The sequence below is a fragment of the Triturus cristatus genome, chromosome 2_1 (assembly GCF_964204655.1).
Source record: "Triturus cristatus chromosome 2_1, aTriCri1.1, whole genome shotgun sequence".
Taxonomy (NCBI): domain Eukaryota; kingdom Metazoa; phylum Chordata; class Amphibia; order Caudata; family Salamandridae; genus Triturus; species Triturus cristatus.
The window spans coordinates 1181482892-1181500875 of record NC_140581.1 but is presented as its reverse complement, the minus strand read 5'-3'; positions in this window follow the sequence as shown (position 1 = coordinate 1181500875).

Below are 17984 nucleotides of genomic sequence, written 5' to 3'. Positions count from 1 at the left end.
AACATACAGGATCTCATTTCCTCGTGAATGATGTCCTTAAAAGCCTCATTGTTTAAATTGGGGGTAGGTGCGCTAGCCTCTGCTTCGTCTGAGTCGAAATCAGACATGATAGGTGAAAGTAGGAGCGAAAAGGTGAGTAGAGTATTGTTTTTTCCTATTAATTATATATTTAAGTATAAGTTCTCTCTCTCCCCTTTTTTTTTTTTAAATATAATATAATATAATAATGAGGATTAATAATAATTGTATTTTTGTATTATTTCTTTTTTATTTTTTGAGTGGGAAATGAGGGTTTATAGATATGAATTAGACTAGAGTAGGTAATATATAATTCTCCAGTGCCCTTATTTATTGTTTGTAGCAAAAGGCAAGGTTGTGGCGAAAGAAAAACTGTCTAGCTCGTCAACTGTCCTCCTCCGGTGATCGTAATGCACTCGAGCGCGATCACCGGAGGTTGTTTATGTATTGGTTGCCATGGCGCGTATGACGCGTGCAATGCTGCCTGAAAGGCAGGGGGAGGATTCGAGGAATGTTCCTTGGCAACATGACGACGTTAGCGTCTCGCTGACAAGGTTCATTCCTCCAGTTTCGTAAAGCGGGGAGGCGCTGTGTGAACTGTGTTAAAAATTAATAGAATCACACCGGGCTTGGGGCGGATGAGAGCGGAGAGGCGTGGAAAGAAAAGTCGGGTAGGAGCACCGAGAATAAAATTATTTAAAGCTTGAGCGCGAGGTCATCATCCAACTTCCATAAATTGGAGGTGGAAAAGACGGTAGCGAAGGGGAAGAGGGAGGGGGGGGGCAAGTCCCAAAACGGAGCGGATGAGAGGCAGAGCGCTCTAAGAGTGGAGATATGTGAGGTGTAGGGGAACACGAGCACAAAGATTATACGGGCACATAAGGGTAAAGTAAAACAGAAGTCTAGTAATGTACATCAAATAAAATACAATACATCAAATAAGTTATAAGTTACAATATAGATGCAAGTTAGATAAGGAATGTATAAGAGAACTTATCTGCCTGGAGCCGCATTTAAAAGAGGCTGAATGTTGTGGGCTCATGCCTTTTATTATTAACGTTCTATTTGGAACACTTACTTTATGATGTATGCGGCTGCTTGGTGGCGCATTAAAAGTAATAAGCATAATGGTAGCCTCCGGTCTTGTAATGAAACCCATTTCTACCCAAATTAACCCTTTTTGCAACATTAATCAATGTTCTATACTTTGCAGAGTGTATGCAGTTCTATGATGAAAGTTAATACCTCACTATTCTACATTAGGACTTTAAGTTATAAATTGCAAATAACAAAAGGATGGCTCTTTTAAAAGCGGTAACCTGCTGATCTATTTACATTAAATGCACTCTGTAAACTACTTAGCATATGTTCTGTGCAGTAGGCATATTAACCGTCTGTGCTACCTTCACATAAGTCAAAAACCTCAACTACGCAAAACTCTGATCTCTGGCCAGGAAGAACATTAATCACCGGAGTTATCTTGACATTTTTGTGAGGCCTCGTAATTGCAGGAGGAAAGGAATGTGGCAGCAGGTGCTTTAAAAGCATTATAAAGTTGCAAACAGGCGCCCCCAGGAAGCCAGCACCAGGTGCGATGGCACCGGTCGCACCGCCCTAAATCCGGCCCTGCTCGCCGATATTTTGGCTGGTACAACATCAAGGGGGGAGCCTGATCTGACGGTATGTAATAAGGCTTCCACATCTTCACAAGTCAGAGGGGGGAAACTCATCAAAGGTGTCCCCTTTATGTCGGCGAGGTGCTCATATGTTGTGGCAGGTCTCGTATTGCCAGCTGTAATGATTTTATCATAAATGGCCTCTATTTTCTGCTCAAAGTATTCCCAGCTAGTGTCACATAAAGCTTGGGAGGGGGGTTCTTCCAGATCACACGCTTTAGGGTTCGTTAAGGTCTTAAGGATCTGGAACAATACGTTTGGGGCACTCCCAGCCTGGGTTAACTGCAAAGCGATGAAAGTCTTCCAAGCAATTTTGATATTTTTGTGGTATTGAGCGAGGAGAGTCCTATATTTTTCTTTATCACCAATATCATAGGAACCGTCTCCACCACCTTTCAAGATTTTTGCAGTGTCCTTTCTCTATATGTAATTCTGCAGTAAACCAAGCTGCTTGAACCTGTCTTGACTTGCCCATAGAGGTTTTCAAAGGTGCAAGTTGATCAATTTCAGCTTTTGCTAATGCATTAAAGCGAGCTAACCCCTCCTCTACCTTTTCGTGTTCCCCATCCCATGGTACAGGAAAAACGGCAGAGAAGGCTTCAGGGGTGACTTTATGCCACTGTCTGAATGAATAGTTAGAGTCAGAACCCGTCTTTTCCAGGCCTCTGGGTCCCCAGATCTTAAAATCAATAAAAGGGTGATCTGACCAGCTGACTGTTTGGGGAGATTCACAGGTAATAAGGGATGAATTTGTGAAAATGATATCCAAAGTGTGGCCAGCTGTATGAGTGGGACCATCGTTGATCTTGGTTATATCTCAATCAATCAATCAATCAATATGAACTTTATTCGGATAAAAACAACATATCCATAAAAGCGCAGTTAAAAAACATTATTGGACATAGAAGAAATTAGTCCGAAATTACGAAAACGTACAGCCATTTTTAAAAAGGATCCAACTCGGAAACATAATTCATCATTATCAATTCCAAGCATCAACTCATAGGCTATTTTATAATCAGTTACGCATCGGGATTTAAAATACGGAATCAGAAATTTTTTCGTGAGCGGTAAATAAAAGGAACAAAAGAATGAGAAATGTAACATTGATTGTTTCAGATCGTGGGTACATGGACAGGGGGTGTGATCAAGGTTCAGAGAATAGCCAGTTGGAAAAGACAGTAAGTATTTCATGGTGTCGGTCCTTAGCCTGAAGAATAGACCCCGTTCCCAACAGCCAACAGGTTTTAAGAGATATGTAGGCATTACTGTGGATACATGCTCTATTCGCATATATCTAGCAACGGAGGTTTTATTGCGTTCAGCTGCTAGCCTAGTTTCTTTATATAATGCATAGAGTAGTTTTTCCACAGTTTTAATGCTTGGAGGGTTGTGGGCTAAAGGGTTTATAAATAGGTGTTCCAAATTCAGGCTAATTAAGCTTTTGTGGACTCCAGCCAACCATGATATGACCAGCCCTCTGTCACATTTTAAACAATCCAGGATAATTTCCCTAGTCAGTTGTGCAGCTGGGTTTTTCCAAATCCTAAGCCAGAATAATGTCGGGCGTGCCTTAATAAAATCCTCTATATAGGATAAATGAAGCTCGCCCTGGCAAGCATATGTAGATGAGGAAAATGGGGCACCCAATATTTTGCGACAAAACCTGTTCTCTTCTCGTTGGATAGGTGAGCTGGCAGTGTTCCCCCATACCTCTGCGCCGTACGTAACGGTTGGAATGCATTGTTGTCTGTAAATTTTGACAATAGCAGGCACTACCTCTATGTTTTTGGGTTTGGGTAGCCTGAGAATTGTATTAATGGAATTAATAAATTTCCTATTGCAATGGGCAATGTGATCATTCCACAAACCGTTAGATGCAAAAACCTGGCCCAGATACGGAAAAGTGCTGGTGCTAGACAATCTGGTAGAGTTAGATACAATAGAAAGGTTAAAATACTTCTTAGTCCCACATGACATTAAAAATGATTTCTTAAAATTAGTACACAGATCTAATGTTGCCATAAATTCCACAAAACCGTTGACCAAAGCTCTCAGGGCATTAGGGGTACGCCCCATTAGCACAGCATCATCTGCATAAAGCAGCGCGGGGATTTTATTCCCGTCGATGCTAGGGACGTCCTCAGTTAGGGGCAGTAGAGATTTAGATAGGTCATTGATGTATAAAATGAATAGGAGGGGGGCCAAGACACAGCCCTGTCTGGTTATATCTAGAACTGCAAGGTCGGCGAGGAAAGTCATCACACGGAACTTTATTATAAACAGTTGATATCGGGAATAGAAAAACTGTATTGGAAGCCCTGATGAAGTCAGCGATGTGGACGCATCATATCTGACGAAACACATGTTGGCTATTGTTGTTACTTTGAAGAAAAATTGTGACGTGTAAAGGAAGAATGGATATCAACCTATGATGAAAATATCTCTATCTCAAGAATAAACAACGAAATTGGAAGAAGACGGATTGGACTTTGATTTCGCTAATATACAAAAAGTAGTGCTCAGGATAACTTGTCTTTTGGATCCTAGATGATGATGTGTGGAAATACTGGTGTGAAAACACGAAGCGAATCTCCTTCAATGGGCGTCATCGATTAATTCACTTTAAATTGCTAAACAGGGTCTACTACACCCCGGAAAGACTGCATAGATACGGACTGCAGGAAACTGCTGAATGCGAACGTTGTAGTGTGAGTCCAGCTGGGTTTTTTCACCTAGCCTGGTTGTGTCCAGGAATTGCCCATTTCTGGTAACTGATATTTAAAGCTTTGGGAGACATTACATCCTTGACACTGACCCCAGACCATCTGGTAGCGCTGTTAGGCTACTCCAAAAATGTGCCAAAGGCAGTGAGACGCTTAGTGGATATGGGGCTATTATTAGCTAGTCGCAGAGTGGAGATTAACTGGGCCCGTGGGCCAACTCCCACAATGGCGTGTTGGTCCAAAGACATGGTATACTGCAATATGCAGACAGAACTTTATAGTGAATTACTCCCACCTCGGAGCCAGCCCAAAAACCTTTGGGGGCTCTATCAAAGCTACATGATCACAAAAGGAACAGTCACATCCAGCACAGATAGCCCTAGTAAGGGTGCAAATTCGACACCAGACATGATACACTGCAACAGGCCAATGGCAGAAGGCCCCTAATAAGATTATCACACCCAGTGAAGACTATAGAAGCCACCAAATGGGATTAGTGTTCTTTCTCGATAGAAATTTTTGTTTAATTAATACTGTTGAAAGTCAATAAACACAGTGTTACAGATGGGCTACTTAGCCTCCGCAGTGTTAATGATGTAATTGTTCATTATGTGAGACAAACTAAAGATGATGTAATGCAAGATGTCATTATTTTCTATGCCGAGATGCATGTACCTTTTGTATGCCAATAAAAAAATAATATAAAAAAATCTAGTAACAAATTCATCAATGGATTCACCAACTCTGCAGTTGTGTATAGAATTTAAAACACCTCATAACCACATTCTTCTCCTCTGCAAACACCTTCTCCAGTCTCTTGCGTGCCTCCACATAAACATCCTCAATCCGTGATCATTGACAGCCACAGGAAGATACTTGAAAATATGCTGACCCTCCATTCCTAAACTTGTAAGCAAATTCGTCCTTTTTCTGTTAGAGCTGAAATCTTGTGCATCTAATGCTTCCAAATAGTTTTCGAAGATGTCAAGCCACTCATCCCATTCAATGTACGGGATCCCATTCAATGTAGGTGCTGCCAGGTTGAGATAAAAAATGAGGTGGTGTAGAAACAGCTGTCACATCCAAAGCTGTAACATCCATGTTAGTGTTTGTAGGAGAGTAGGGTCTGCTATCCTATGGTCACCCCAAATTTTTGCTTTTTGCTTCACTGGTTTTTGACATATTGAGGCTGTGGGCCTGCCAATCAGACCCCCAGCCTGCTGTTCTCTCTACTAAATTAAAACTATGCACCCTAGGTGCATAACCAATTGGAAGTGGATCACCCTGTCAGCCCCTGTACCAGTGTACACTAGGTACCCAGGGCATTGGTGTACCCAAGGCCTGCCAAGGGCTGAAGCATGTATTATGCCACCCCCAGCTTGGCCTAACAATTTGACACAACTGGCTGATCACTCAGCTGGGGTAAGTTGGTGTAATCACCTCTTACTTAGGTGTAGTATACCTATACCTAACCTTAAATGGGACACCTGGTAACCTATAAGTCACTCCTATGGCAGGCCTTAACAATCCTGAAGGCAGAGTGCTTGGTTCCATGTGAGATGGTGCTCTGGCATGAGCTGAGCCTGTCTGCAGTGGTCGGAACAACTTCCTTCTACTGTTTCCAGATATCGTCATACCATATACTCTTAAGTGCATTATGAACCTCGCGGTTAAATGCTATCTTTGGTTTGGCTTTATCAAAGCATGTCGAGTAAGGTGTCATACGAATTGGAATACTAACCCCTCGCCAATTCTGGCGACGGGGTTAGCATTCCACCCTTCTAGAGGGACACGACATGTACAGTACCTGAAACCCGGGTAAAATCAGACATAGCCTCAGCTCCACAAAATGGATGCTGCCACCACAGACACAAGTCTGCCCTCCTGCTGCTGGGAGTCCTTCCAGCTTGGGAGGTGTGGACAAAGGGTTTCCTGCCAGGGGAGGTGCGTGCACCACCCCAGACAGGATTTTGTGTATTGGTCAGGTAGGGCTTGAAAGAAACCAGACATGCCTGTGGCTCACAAGGAGCCTCGGTGCATATGCCAGTTCAAACCGGTCCTGGGGCACACCAGTCCCGGGCCTGGGGCGAGCTGGACAAAGGATTGGGGGTGTAACCACCCCCCTTCCTGGTCCCACCCATAGGGAGGGACCTAGCAGGTAGTCCGGCCCCTAGAATCCGCTTAAAGGTAGGAGCTGTGTCCTAAGACTTCAGACATCCTGGAATCAACTTAAAACTAAGAAGAAGACGGGAACTTCGACGCTCTGCTGCACAGAGGACTGAAGCCAATCTCCCCTGTGGTCAGGGAGTGACCACCTTGCTAACGCAAGCACCATCCAGCGAATCAACGTCTGCTTTGCCGCCGCCTCCCGCCGGAGCCCGAGCCCAGAGACTGACAAGACCTGGACCTCCAGACCTCTCACCGCCCGATCCACAGTCCCTGCAAAGAGGAGACCCGTGGAGGCACCGAGACACGTGGAGCCAGCCATCTTGAAACGACTACGACAAGCTGACCAGTGCAACAACCGAGGCTCCCTCCAAGTTGTGCTTTGGGTCCTGAGAAGCCCAACCCTCGAGCAGCATCTGCACCAAAGGTGAGCCCTCCAGCATCTCCACGATCTGCGTGGGGCCCTTCTGCATTTTGCCACTCGACGCGCCTAACCGGTTGCTGGCCCGCTGGCTAGTGGCCATCTTGGCGACGAAATCTACGACAAACACCGCTGGTCTGGTTGCTCCAGACTGGCCCTTGCTCCCCTCCAAAGGAGCAGTTCCTCTGACCTTGCTGGTCAGAGCCATCAGCTTATCTCCTTGCCCACAACAATTGCTTTTGCCAAGGCTTGTTTGCTTCGATCAAGTCGCCGACACCGCCGACAGCGAGAGCCTGCGTGGGACAGCTCGTGACTCGACTCCTGGACGTCGTCGACCTTCAGGGACCACGTGGCTGCAGAGTCAAGCTACACCTTCTTCCTGTTTGCACCCGACATCGCCTGGTACCCACCTGGTGCCACGCTGGTCACTGGCTAGTGACTGTGAACACTGTCCCCTCTGCTTACAGGTCTTCAACATCTCCGATCCACTCTTGGATCCACTGCATCTCTTCCCGACCGACCGCCTGCAGCACTTTTGTCTACAGGCCCCACGGAACCGATAGAAGAAACCCGACGCACTTCGAGGCCTATGCACCCGCTTCCTGTGGGTGAGGTAAAGCTGGCACTCCTGTGCCCAAGTTTAGTATTACATCTCTAGTGCCTGTGTTCCAAATCTTAAGTTCCTAGGTCATCCGGAAGATTCCTTTTGCAGTAACTTTGTACTTTTTACGCACCCATTGAAACCTATGGGAGCACGCGTGTGACTATTTGCTCTGCACACGCCACCCGTGGACCTCCTGGTCACTAACTGAAGTTAGCTCCTTGTAGGCCCAGCGATTCTAGAGGCCCTAGGCCTTTTCCCTTTTCTGTTCGTGGTACTTATACCACTATTTTAGTATATGGTTCGAGTGGCCACCAGGGCCTATCCATATAAAGTGCAACTTCTGTGTATTCTGTGATAATCTTGTTTGACGATTTGTGCTCCTGTGCTCATAAAGAGACTAGGGGTTACTTTGAGAAATAAATACATATATATTTTGAATATATATCTGTGTGGTGTCCTTTCATTGGTATAAAAGGGGGTTACTATTGGTAAAACAGCTTGCTTAACACGCATCACGAGTTTAGCCTCAAAGACTGCTTAGCCTACGCTACCACTAGGGCAGCTAGTCCAAAAAGGTTGACTTACAACCACACCATAAGGGTTGCTTGGCATGGTACAAGGTGGTCACTAGAACTAGTGAACAGCATATACCAGGCCAACTTCTCACATTGGTGAGCAGCGGTTGGATTTGAGCTTGCTGTGTTTTACCATTGTAATCTCTTGGTTACCAATTGAAAGATCACATAGGTACCTGTAGGTACATATAAAACAAGATTAGATATACTTAAGTTCTACTGAACTTAGTTGTTGTAGAGCAAAGGGAGTAGCACACCCTGACTACAACTACTAGATAGGTTTAGTAGGTAAACCCAAGTGTAGGTAGATTGCAACACATCCACCCACACTTAAGAGCAATGGCTGGGGCAGAGGGGTCCACTGTACCCATCTCTGTTGAGAGTGACCCCCCGAGGGCACCATCCATCTTTGCTACCCTTAATCAGAATGAGCTCAGGCAGTTGGCAACTCTTAGAGGCCTTAAACAGCCCAAGAACCCTACCTCTGCTGTGCTCAGAGCACTCTTGCAAGATGATGAGAATCAAAGAGAGCTCAAGAGAGCTTCCCAGTTAGCCCCCTTAGGGACAGGAACAGGAGGCCCCCCTTCTGAAGATGCCACTGAGGTACCCCTTTCCAATAGCCATCCCTTAGATGAAAACCATACTACAGAGGAGGAAAGTGAGGGGGATACAGACAGTGGTGAGGATGAAGGGAGAACTAGCCCAGTGCCAAGTGTTATACTTGGCCCAGCTAAACCAAGGCTATTGGGGACTGACAGTGGGTTCACCCCACTGGATCTCCCCAGTGGACTTAACACAGGGCTTGGAAGGCAAAGGAATCGCTCAGGTGACTCCAATGCTTCCCATGGCTCTAGAGGCTCTCAAGGTCACTCCAGGAGAAGGATGACCACCCCTCAGAGGAGGGAACATGAGGCCAAGATGCAAGAAGCCCAGCTGAGGATCAGGAAGCAGGAGCTAGAAGTAGCCCTGATGGAAGAGAAACTGAGCAAGGCTAGACAGCATAAAGAGAGTGGGTCTATACCCACTGGTGGCAGCATTGTCCCTAAGGACAAAGATAGGGTTTTCGATAATAGAAACCTGTCTAAGGTTGTGCCCCCCTACAAAAGTGGGGATGACATCCACAAGTGGATAACTGCTCTTGAGAGAGCCTGCAAAGTACAGCAGGTTCCTGAAGACCAGTGGGCAGCAATCCTCTGGCTCTCCTTTGAGGGAAGAGGCAGAGACAGACTCCTCACTGTTAGAGAAGAGGATGTCAGAAACTACAGAGTCCTGAAGAGTGTTCTAGTTGATGGGTTAGGCTTAACCACTGAGCAGTACAGGTTAATGTTCAGAGACACCCAAAAGACACAGACTCAGGACTGGTCTGAATACATTGAATGTGCCACTAAGGCTTTGGAGGGTTGGTTGCTGGGAAGTAAGGTATCTGATTTTACAGGATTGTATAATTTGATGATGAGAGAACAGATTTTAAATAACTGTCAAAACCAGCAACTGCATCAACACTTGGTTGACTCTGATCTGACCTCTCCCCAAGAATTGGGAAAGAAGGCAGACAAATGGGTCAGAACCAGGGTTAAGCAAAAGAACCAGAACCAGGGCCAAGGGGGTGATCAGAAGAAAACAGACCAAAAGGGTGGAGATCAGAAATCTAAAGACCAGAAGTCTTCAACAGGGCCCCAAACTACTGCTAAGGAGGGTGGGTCCCAACAACAGTCCAAAAAGAAGAAAGAAGGTCAAAAGAAACCCTGGTGCAATCATTGCAAAAATACAACTCACTGGACTAGTGATTGCAAAAAGGGTGGAGCCCCCAACACTGTTGCCCCTAAGGCACCTGCTCCCAGTACTACTGTTAGCAGTGTTGGTCCCCAGACAAAGGGTGTAGTGGGAATCACTATGGGAACTGAAGGAGATTCTGACTTAGACAGAACCCTGACACAGGCAGTCTTGATCTGTGATGGGGACATTGATTTGTCCCTGACTGTGAGCCCCAGTAACCTGGGCAAGTACAGACAGACTCCTTTAATTAATGACAAAGTGGCTCAAGCCTACAGGGACACATGTGCCAGTGTCACTATGGTGACACCAGGCTTTGTGGACCCTGGACAGTACATACCAGGTGAGAACTACCTGGTGACCAATGCCAGCAATGCCACTACTTCACATAGTGTGGCAGTTGTTAACTTCTCATGGGGAGGGGTAACTGGCCTCAAAAGGGTTGTGGTTAGTGCAGACCTCCCAGTAGAATGTTTGTTGGGCAATGACCTAGAGAGTTCTCTATGGTCAGAAGTGGAGTACAGGACTCATGCAGAGATGTTAGGTATATCATCACATGTCCTTGCTGTGACCAGGTCACAGGCCAAAAAGTGCCTCACTGAACCACAGGTCTTGGATCCTGGAACAATGGACCAAGCACCTACCAAGAAGAAGAACAGGAGGGTCAAGGCTGTGCCTTCCCCCCTGCCTCAGAGTGATGATCAGCCTTCCCAGGAAGCTGATCTAGAGGACCCTGAAGGAACTGTCCCTGAAGAGCTTGAACCTGACCAGGTTGAGTTTCTGGGGACAGGGGGACCTTCAAGGGCTGACTTGAGGCAGGCTCAGTTATCCTGTCCCTCTCTTGAACCCCTCAGACAGCTGGCTGCTGCTGAGGCTGCTGGGAATGCTCAAGGTACCCATAAAGTGTATTGGGATGAAGGGCTCCTTTATTCAGAGGCTAGAGACCCCAAGCCTGGTGCAACCAGGAGGTTGGTTATACCTCTGCAATTTAGGGGCTTCCTTCTTACCTTGGCCCATGATATTCCTTTAGCAGGACACCTAGGCCAGAACAAGACCTGGGACAGACTTGTCCCTCACTTTCACTGGCCTCATATGAATGAAGATACAAAGGAGTTTTGTCGCTCCTGTGTTACCTGCCAAGCCAGTGGCAAATCAGGTGGCACAACAAAGGCCCCCCTGATACCACTACCTGTGGTGGGGGTTCCCTTTGAAAGAGTGGGAATAGACATAGTGGGTCCCATGGATCCTCCCACTGCATCTGGGCACAGATTTATACTGGTGGTAGTGGATCATGCCACCAGGTATCCAGAGGCAATTCCCCTTAGGACCACTACAGCTCCTGTTGTGGCCAGGGCCCTGCTGGGAGTATTCTCCAGAGTGGGGTTTCCTAAGGAGGTAGTATCTGACAGAGGTACCAACTTTATGTCAGGATACTTAACAGCTATGTGGAAGGAATGTGGTGTCAACTACAAGTTCACCACCCCTTATCACCCACAATGCAATGGGCTTGTTGAGAGATTCAACAAGACCCTAAAGGGTATGATCAAAGGATTACCTGAAAAGCTCAGGCGAAGATGGGACATCCTTCTACCCTGCCTTCTGTTTGCTTACAGAGAGGTCCCACAAAAAGGAGTTGGCTACAGCCCCTTTGAATTGTTGTTTGGGCACCCTGTGAGAGGCCCACTGTGTTTGGTGAAGGAAGGCTGGGAGTTACCTCTCAAAAAGCCCAAGCTAGACATAGTGGACTATGTACTTGGTCTCCGCTCCAGGATGGCTGAGTATATGGAGAAGGCATCCAAAAACCTTGAGGCAAGCCAGGCCTTACAGAAAGCTTGGCATGACCAAAAGGCTGTCTTGGTTGAGTTTCAGCCAGGACAGAAGGTATGGGTGTTGGAGCCAGTGGCCCCAGCAGCACTCCAAGACAAATGGTCTGGACCCCATACAATCCTGGAAAAGAAGGGAGAGGTCACCTACTTGGTCGACCTAGGAACTCCCAGGAGTCCCCACAGGGTACTCCATGTTAACAGGCTTAAAGCATATGTTGACAGGGCAGACATGGGCTTGCTCATGGCTACAGATGAGGGACAGGAGGAAGAGAGTGACCCTCTCCCAGACCTGTTGTCTCAGAACCCTGAAGATGGCTCAGTTGAAGGAGTGACCCTTGGAGGCAACCTCACTGCCCATCAGCAGACTGAATGTAGACAGGTTCTACAATCATTTTCACATATGTTTTCCTTGATACCTAGTCAAACTGACTGGTGTACCCATGTGGTGGACACTGGTGACAGTCTGCCTGTAAAGAACAAACTTTACAGACAACCTGACCACGTCAGGGACTGTATAAAGGCTGAGGTACATAAAATGCTGGAATTAGGTGTCATTGAACCCTCAGAGAGCCCCTGGGCTAGCCCAGTGGTTCTGGTCCCCAAACCTCACACCAAAGATGGCAAGAGAGAGATGAGGTTCTGTGTGGATTACAGAGGACTCAATGCTGTCACCAGGACAGATGCACACCCTATTCCAAGGGCAGATGAGCTCATAGACAAACTAGCTTCTGCAAAGTTTTTGAGCACATTTGACTTAACAGCTGGCTATTGGCAAATCAGATTAGCTGAGGAGTCTAAGGCCAAAACAGCATTCTCAACCCCAGGTGGGCACTACCAGTTTGTGGTGATGCCCTTTGGTCTGAAGAATGCACCTGCCACCTTCCAAAGGCTGGTGAACCAAGTCCTTACTGGGTTGGATGACTTTTGCGCAGCATATCTTGATGACATTGCTGTCTTTAGCTCCACCTGGGAGGATCACCTGATCCACCTGAAGAAGGCTCTTGAGGCTCTGCAGAGGGCAGGCCTCACTATCAAGGCTACTAAGTGCCAGATAGGGCAGAGTAAGGTTGTGTATTTGGGCCACCTTGTAGGTGGAGGCCAAGTTCAACCACTGGAGAGTAAGATACAATCCATCAAGGACTGGTCCCCTCCAACCACCCAGACTCAAGTTCGAGCTTTCTTGGGCTTGACTGGGTACTACAGGAAGTTTGTTAAGAACTATGGGTCCATTGTGACTCCTCTTAATGATCTGACATCCAAGAAGATGCCCAAAAAGGTTCAGTGGACAGTAAGCTGTCAAAAGGCATTTGATGACCTGAAGGAGGCCATGTGCTCTGCACCTATCCTGAAAAGTCCTGACTACTCCAAAGAGTTTATTGTCCAAACAGATGCTTCTGAGTTGGGTGTGGGAGCTGTGCTGTCACAACTTAATGTAGATGGTCAAGACCAACCCATTGCTTTTATTAGCAGAAGGTTGACCCCCAGAGAGAAGAATTGGTCAGCTATTGAGAGGGAGGCCTTTGCTGTGGTGTGGGCCCTGAAGAAGCTGAGGCCATACTTGTTTGGCACTCACTTCAAGATTCAGACCGACCATAAGCCCCTCTTGTGGCTAAATCAGATGAAGGGTGAAAACCCCAAACTGCTTAGGTGGTCCATTTCCCTACAGGGGATGGACTTTACAGTGGAGCACCGGCCAGGTACTGACCATGGGAATGCAGATGGTCTCTCCAGGTACTTCCACTTAGGACATGAAGACGAGACTGGTCAAGGCTAGTTTAATGTCCCAGCGTTTGGGGGGGGTTGTGTAGGAGAGTAGGGTCTGCTATCCTATGGTCACCCCAAATTTTTGCTTTTTGCTTCACTGGTTTTTGACATATTGAGGCTGTGGGCCTGCCAATCAGACCCCCAGCCTGCTGTTCTCTCTACTAAATTAAAACTATGCACCCTAGGTGCATAACCAATTGGAAGTGGATCACCCTGTCAGCCCCTGTACCAGTGTACACTAGGTACCCAGGGCATTGGTGTACCCAAGGCCTGCCAAGGGCTGAAGCATGTATTATGCCACCCCCAGCTTGGCCTAACAATTTGACACAACTGGCTGATCACTCAGCTGGGGTAAGTTGGTGTAATCACCTCTTACTTAGGTGTAGTATACCTATACCTAACCTTAAATGGGACACCTGGTAACCTATAAGTCACTCCTATGGCAGGCCTTAACAATCCTGAAGGCAGAGTGCTTGGTTCCATGTGAGATGGTGCTCTGGCATGAGCTGAGCCTGTCTGCAGTGGTCGGAACAACTTCCTTCTACTGTTTCCAGATATCGTCATACCATATACTCTTAAGTGCATTATGAACCTCGCGGTTAAATGCTATCTTTGGTTTGGCTTTATCAAAGCATGTCGAGTAAGGTGTCATACGAATTGGAATACTAACCCCTCGCCAATTCTGGCGACGGGGTTAGCATTCCACCCTTCTAGAGGGACACGACATGTACAGTACCTGAAACCCGGGTAAAATCAGACATAGCCTCAGCTCCACAAAATGGATGCTGCCACCACAGACACAAGTCTGCCCTCCTGCTGCTGGGAGTCCTTCCAGCTTGGGAGGTGTGGACAAAGGGTTTCCTGCCAGGGGAGGTGCGTGCACCACCCCAGACAGGATTTTGTGTATTGGTCAGGTAGGGCTTGAAAGAAACCAGACATGCCTGTGGCTCACAAGGAGCCTCGGTGCATATGCCAGTTCAAACCGGTCCTGGGGCACACCAGTCCCGGGCCTGGGGCGAGCTGGACAAAGGATTGGGGGTGTAACCACCCCCCTTCCTGGTCCCACCCATAGGGAGGGACCTAGCAGGTAGTCCGGCCCCTAGAATCCGCTTAAAGGTAGGAGCTGTGTCCTAAGACTTCAGACATCCTGGAATCAACTTAAAACTAAGAAGAAGACGGGAACTTCGACGCTCTGCTGCACAGAGGACTGAAGCCAATCTCCCCTGTGGTCAGGGAGTGACCACCTTGCTAACGCAAGCACCATCCAGCGAATCAACGTCTGCTTTGCCGCCGCCTCCCGCCGGAGCCCGAGCCCAGAGACTGACAAGACCTGGACCTCCAGACCTCTCACCGCCCGATCCACAGTCCCTGCAAAGAGGAGACCCGTGGAGGCACCGAGACACGTGGAGCCAGCCATCTTGAAACGACTACGACAAGCTGACCAGTGCAACAACCGAGGCTCCCTCCAAGTTGTGCTTTGGGTCCTGAGAAGCCCAACCCTCGAGCAGCATCTGCACCAAAGGTGAGCCCTCCAGCATCTCCACGATCTGCGTGGGGCCCTTCTGCATTTTGCCACTCGACGCGCCTAACCGGTTGCTGGCCCGCTGGCTAGTGGCCATCTTGGCGACGAAATCTACGACAAACACCGCTGGTCTGGTTGCTCCAGACTGGCCCTTGCTCCCCTCCAAAGGAGCAGTTCCTCTGACCTTGCTGGTCAGAGCCATCAGCTTATCTTCTTGCCCACAACAATTGCTTTTGCCAAGGCTTGTTTGCTTCGATCAAGTCGCCGACACCGCCGACAGCGAGAGCCTGCGTGGGACAGCTCGTGACTCGACTCCTGGACGTCGTCGACCTTCAGGGACCACGTGGCTGCAGAGTCAAGCTACACCTTCTTCCTGTTTGCACCCGACATCGCCTGGTACCCACCTGGTGCCACGCTGGTCACTGGCTAGTGACTGTGAACACTGTCCCCTCTGCTTACAGGTCTTCAACATCTCCGATCCACTCTTGGATCCACTGCATCTCTTCCCGACCGACCGCCTGCAGCACTTTTGTCTACAGGCCCCACGGAACCGATAGAAGAAACCCGACGCACTTCGAGGCCTATGCACCCGCTTCCTGTGGGTGAGGTAAAGCTGGCACTCCTGTGCCCAAGTGTAGTATTACATCTCTAGTGCCTGTGTTCCAAATCTTAAGTTCCTAGGTCATCCGGAAGATTCCTTTTGCAGTAACTTTGTACTTTTTACGCACCCATTGAAACCTATGGGAGCACGCGTGTGACTATTTGCTCTGCACACGCCACCCGTGGACCTCCTGGTCACTAACTGAAGTTAGCTCCTTGTAGGCCCAGCGATTCTAGAGGCCCTAGGCCTTTTCCCTTTTCTGTTCGTGGTACTTATACCACTATTTTAGTATATGGTTCGAGTGGCCACCAGGGCCTATCCATATAAAGTGCAACTTCTGTGTATTCTGTGATAATCTTGTTTGACGATTTGTGCTCCTGTGCTCATAAAGAGACTAGGGGTTACTTTGAGAAATAAATACATATATATTTTGAATATATATCTGTGTGGTGTCCTTTCATTGGTATAAAAGGGGGTTACTATTGGTAAAACAGCTTGCTTAACACGCATCACGAGTTTAGCCTCAAAGACTGCTTAGCCTACGCTACCACTAGGGCAGCTAGTCCAAAAAGGTTGACTTACAACCACACCATAAGGGTTGCTTGGCATGGTACAAGGTGGTCACTAGAACTAGTGAACAGCATATACCAGGCCAACTTCTCACAGTGTTGAATGCAGAGACACTTGAGGGTGAATATTAGTAAGGCACATCGTGTGAGAGGATGACAAGCGACTATTAATTTATACCAGAGGAAAATGTCCCCTGTTGACGGTTAAATGCTTATGCGTATAAAGTTATTTTGAGAAAAAGCAAAAAAACAACAAACAACGTCTCTGGTGTGATATGCCCTCTTCCCCTTTCAATCAGGATGACTCACTCTCACCGTAACTGCAGAAATTCCTTGCATTACCTTTAATTCACAGGACTCATCCCACGTGGGTTTGTCCCTCAGCCTCTTCCACCATAGATTCCTTGGGCAGCTCCGCAGGACTCCTTAGCTGTTAATAACGGACTGCGAGTTGGTCGTAATTATTTCCCTTCAAAGTCAGCCCCTTCTTCATGGCTCCTTATCACCTGCTGCTCGGCTGTTGGATCCTGACTGAAGGTAAACCGTTACAGCATTCTATTTCGATGCATCCTGCTCCCAGCGGCTCCTCCCACTTAACTACGCAATACCGGTGTTGCAGCTTGGAACATCAAATTCCCCCTTTGTCACAGACCAAATACCGCAATAGCAAATTCACTCAAAACATTAATTGGTGGGGCCCATAACACCAACACACATACTTCATTGATCTGTTTCCCTAGAGGAATAAATTTCCAAACGCTGACATGAAAGGAATATCTTTACCTAAACCCTAAATACATTGAATACTTTATTAACTCCAACCTTGTGATATTCCCCTCATTGGGTGATGAATCAATTTAGTTGTTTTGTAGTTTAGTGATCCAATTAATTTATCTATACTCTTCTCTTATCCTAGTTTTTTTCATCAAATAATTGACACAACACATTTATTAATTAATCAAATATCGTTTATCTAATAAAATTGCAAATTGTTAGAAATCATCATCCAAACCACAGAACATCATATTTACCTAATCTAGCTAATAGTCGTCCTCTAAGTCAGTCAAGTCATGGAAAAGCCTTTTAAATTCATCAAAGTCAGGCCGCAATTCAGTCTCTCAAAGATTCAGGATAGCAGCTGTCCAGCAGTGTCACCGTCCTCTCCGTCAGCATAACGTCAGGAAATTGAGTTCGTCAAAGAAGAGAGAGTTTTTTAGTTCACTTCCCTACCTACTTTTATAATGGAATTAATGTCAAAATGTATCAAGATTGGGTTTTTCGCGCAAGAGGTGGGCAGGCTTCCGCCCGACCAAAGAGGCCACGATAGTCGTGATCCACAAAGCGGGCAAACCAGCCGATCTTTGCTCGTCCTACCGCCCGATCTCACTCATAAATGTAGAACCTAAGGTATTGGCTAAGGCCCTGGCAGATAGGCTGCTATCGGTTCTGCCGGATTTGGTGCACGTGGACCAGTCCGGGTTCATGCCCCGTAGGAGCACCCAACACAACTTACAACGCCTCTTTGGAGTGCTCTACATGACAGAGGAGGTGGGGGCCACCCAGACAGCATTGATGGCGCTGGACGCCTCAATGGCTTTTGATAGTATCGAATGGCCCTATCTGTTTATGGTGCTCCAGAGGCTGGGATTCGGTCCCGTATTCCGTAGTTGGGTTCGGCTCTTGTACGAACAACCAATGGCGAGGGTGAGAGTGAATGGGGCGGTGTCTAGAGCCTTTCCGCTA